The sequence below is a fragment of the Corvus moneduloides genome, chromosome 4 (genome assembly GCF_009650955.1).
Source record: "Corvus moneduloides isolate bCorMon1 chromosome 4, bCorMon1.pri, whole genome shotgun sequence".
Lineage (NCBI taxonomy): Eukaryota > Metazoa > Chordata > Aves > Passeriformes > Corvidae > Corvus > Corvus moneduloides.
In genome coordinates, this window is record NC_045479.1 from 14,368,878 (window position 1) to 14,373,176 (window position 4,299).

Sequence of the window (4,299 nt, forward strand, 5' to 3'; positions counted from 1 at the left end):
CCAGGGGTGAGTAGAGTTGCTACAAAACAGTTTTCAAAACAAACAAACAAAACAAAGAAAAAAATGTTAGAGTTTAAAAAACCCCACAATTCAGAATACAAGAATTTCTTTATTTTGTTGAAAATCTTTTTAGTCTTCTTTCTGTGAGGAAGACCCATGCCAGACCACAAATGGAAAGCATCTGGGTTAAGGAGTTGCAGCTTGATCGCAGACACACACATCTAATTCTGGTGAACTCCATGTTTGCATCTTAGGTTTGCTTTCATTTGGAAACTGTTTACAGTGCTCCTTCCAGGGAAAGTAAAGGTTTAAGTGTACACCCAGACATAATTTTTTAATGTCTTTGAAGATTCTGTTGCATGCACTACCCTTTCTAAAGGCCCAGAATCTGGGGTCAGTTGCGAAACCTTCATATGTAAATACACAGACCCTCAAACTCCAGTTGTTGCAAGTTCTTCTTCCAACTTCTTGATTTCCTGACTTTTCCCTGGGAGCTGCTTGTTTAATTTTACTTAATATCAGTTGCATGATTCATTGTAATTCAGAATATTTTATCTATGGCTGTACTACAAAATATCATTAAATATTCAGATGTTGGGAAGGCATTGTGACATGTTAAATATCATCCCAAAATCCTATTTTACTTCTTAGGTTCTCTTGCAAAAGGTATAGGGATTGTGGGGTTTGTCCATGAAACTGGTGATATATACAATTTACTATTATTGCCATAATAATTAAATGTGCAATATGTATTGATGTTGCAATGCTTAGTGTTCTCCAAAGTGCTTTATACATTTTTATAAATATATAAATGAATATGTGTGAGTATATGAATGTATATATGTAGATAACATGAATATATAGACCTATATATACATGAATATATAGAAGAAGAACGAGAATAATCAGCTTGTGCACATCAGGTAGAAATAAAGAAGAAAAAAGGAACTGGAGGATTAATGCTTGTGCCTGCCCGCTCACTTTGCCCAGGTACAGACTTACACATCAGTGCTACAGCTTTGCCTTATATAAAATGATAGTAAAAACACTTCTCTGCTAGGGGTAGTGTGAGTCAGCAGTGTTTGTAAAAACCTTCTCTAGCTGAGAGGCACTTTAGAAGTGCAATGAATTGGTGTTTTTCTCAGTGACTAGATTAAATGCTTTTGGATTACGAATTCCACAGTTCCTGAGGAAGTTGCTGAATTAAAATGACCTCAAGAAAACCATGGCCAAGTAATTTGCTTTCTAATCTCTAGGTTTGTTACCTGATAGTCAGGGTTTAGTGGAAGGATTGCAATAGCCAAAGACAACTATATGACATTTTACAGCTTTATGGGGAGGAAGCCCTTGGTGCTGTGGGCTTGATGCTGGTCCACACTGTGGATATTTCAGAGCTCAAAAACGAACTCATCCTGTGATCTGTAATGTTATCAGCAGTAACTAACTCTGTACACAGTTCTCTCAGAACAAATGAAAACAAGGATGTTTGTTTTGTTTTCAGCAAAAGAGATTTAAAAGAATACTTCAGATTACAGGGTGTTAAAAAATTCAGCTTGACACTGACGTAGCTGTCCTGTAGCAACTCATTAAATTCTGGTGTCACAGCTGTGCTGCAGAGCCCTAAAAATACATCTGCTTCTCAGCCAAGTCAGGCTTTTAATTCAGATATTCCTTAAAAATCCTTTCACTTGATCGCATTCTGCTCTCAGTCAAGCCAGACTGTCAAGAGCACTGCCTCCAGTCCCAAGACAAGCTCTCACGAGGGCTGGCCACTTGCCCTCTTTGCCATGAAGAGCGGTCCAAAGTAACTGGGATGGATCTGGAAGTTCTTGCACAAGGTCAGAAATAACAGAGCAGCTGATTTTGCTGCAGCTGAAGGGGCTGTGGGATATGCTGCTGAAAGTGAGGTGTGCACAGTCCCCACAAGGACGCAGAACTCAAGGGGGGCTTTGCTCTTGTGCCCAAGCAAATCCACTTGCTAATTGCCTCATAGGATAAAGACAATTTTTTATATTTTACTGCTGGTGATGGTTTTAGATAGTTGTTAATAATTTTCCCAAACTCAGTGTGCATTTGGAGTGCTGTAACAATGATGAATATTAAGACAACATTTGTGTGTAAGGTCGTTTGGCTCACTATGGCCTTATGTTCTTATAGAAACAATCAGAATGTTTGTGTAGTCCTGTCCTAAAACCATGTAGTAGACAGGAGATTCTGAGATACACCAGCAACTCAGAAGCACAAAAGTTTTGATCCCATATAAAGGTAGTGTCAGTGTGGGAAACTGGAATAGGTAAAATTCAATTACCAAATGCATACTATAGGGATAGTCTTATTCCCAGTTAGAACTCCCTTTTCCTGGCTTAATCTGTTTCACTTTTAATATTATATAAACTAAACCAGAAAAATACCCAAACAAGCAAACCCCCCCAACTCTTATTTTGAATGGAATATCAAACTCTGTGACCTCAGTGGAAAAATTATACAAGCAAGCTTTCTCATACAGATCACCTTCACTAAGTACAGAAAGCATGTTCTTTCCTGTATAATAATGGTAGAGGGATACCTGTGAGTGTGCACTGAGCTCAGATAACTTAATAATGGCTTCCTGAGTGATTTCTGTTGCTCTTGAATTGAGTTTTTTCACAGGATTTAATGTAAGGAAATTCTGATTGCAATAATCAAGAGGCTTTACCCTTGAAGTTAATTGGCCTAAGAGTGGCTTTTTTTCTAGGTGGGAGGTGGATCTTTTCCATAATAAATAGACATTGGGAAGGCTGAGAATATTTGAAAAGTGAAATTTGATTCCATGACAGGACCAGATTAGAAGTGTTGCTGTCCATCCCAGTGCAAGGCTCAGTTTTGTGGGTGAGGGGAAGCAGGATAGAGAGGACAGGGCTGGCTGCCTCCCAAACTCTTCTGCATGACTTCATGGGAACTGCAGGACAAGAAAAGGGATTGACTTATCTGTTCTTTCTCATGAGGAGTCCTAGCATTTAAAATACGAAGGTTTAAAAATTCAAAACGCAGATTTCAAATCAGCAAGTTCCTGTGGTTGGTGAGCCATATTTCTTCCACTGTTTGGTTCTCCTGCTGTGGCTGTTGTTGTGTTCCAAGGTATTTTTTTTTAAACAATGAATTCGAAGCAGTACAAACAAGCTGTGTGCAGGCACACAGTCAGTTGTCAGAATAGCAGGTGCAGAATTCATGTTGATATTCTCCTCACTGCATTTCAGGTCACTGGGAATAGGTCAGGAACAAGTGACCCTCCGGATTACTGTTAGAGGGGAGATGGAACAGGCAGCCTCTCCTGGTACCCTTTTGTTCTCTCATCCTCTTCCACTGCACTCTGAGTTGCTTTACAGTCAGGCCCAATGCTGAGCCTGAAGGGCTCCAGTGGTGGGGATGCTAAAGACAAGGATTTCATTCCAAAGGCTCTCTCACCTGGTGTCAGCAGCATGGGTTGTTACATTCCAGCTGCTGTCATAACCAGATTGCAACTGCGTGGGATCTGTTTGTAGGTGTCAGCTGAGTCTCTGGTAGAGAAGACACCCCTTTGTGTGCTGCTGTAGAAATCCCAACAGAGAAGGCAGAGACTGCGCAGGCAGAGAGGAGAACCAAAGCTGTGGGACAGTTTTAAGACAAAATAGATGAGTAGCATAAAAACACAGTTTCTACTGCTTACCTTGTGTTGTGGATTTATGGATTTATGATGTTTACTCTCCAAGGCTAGCTGTATGGCTTCTTTTACAAGCTAAGCCAGTGCTGAGCACCCAAAAGATATCCAGACATTTCTAGAGATCTGTGAAGACAGGCTGGGTGTAACTAACCCATTCAGTTCTTCACACCCACCTGTGGCTGCTTTGGACCCTGTAGGACAAAACAGGGTATTCCAAAAGTCAATCTGCACCTTATCTCTGATCCCTGTAATCCCTAGAATTTACAGTTTTCCTGATATGGAAGCCATCTAATCCAAATTTACCCCATTTAAGTAATATGGGGTAAGACCACTCCATATTCTATCTTACTTTTTAATCACAGAATCATGGAATGGTTTGGGGTGGAAGGGACCTTAAAAATCATCTAGTTCTAACCCCCTTCTATGGGCAGGAACACCTTCCACTATCCCAGCTTGCTCCAAGCCCCGTCCAACCTGGCCTTGGACACTGCCAGGGATGGGGCAGCCACAGCTTCTCTGGGCAACCTGTGCCAGGGCCTCCCCACCCTCACAGGGAACAATTTCTTCCTCATATCCAATCTAAACCTGCTCTCTGTCAGTGTGAAGCCACTGCCCCTTGT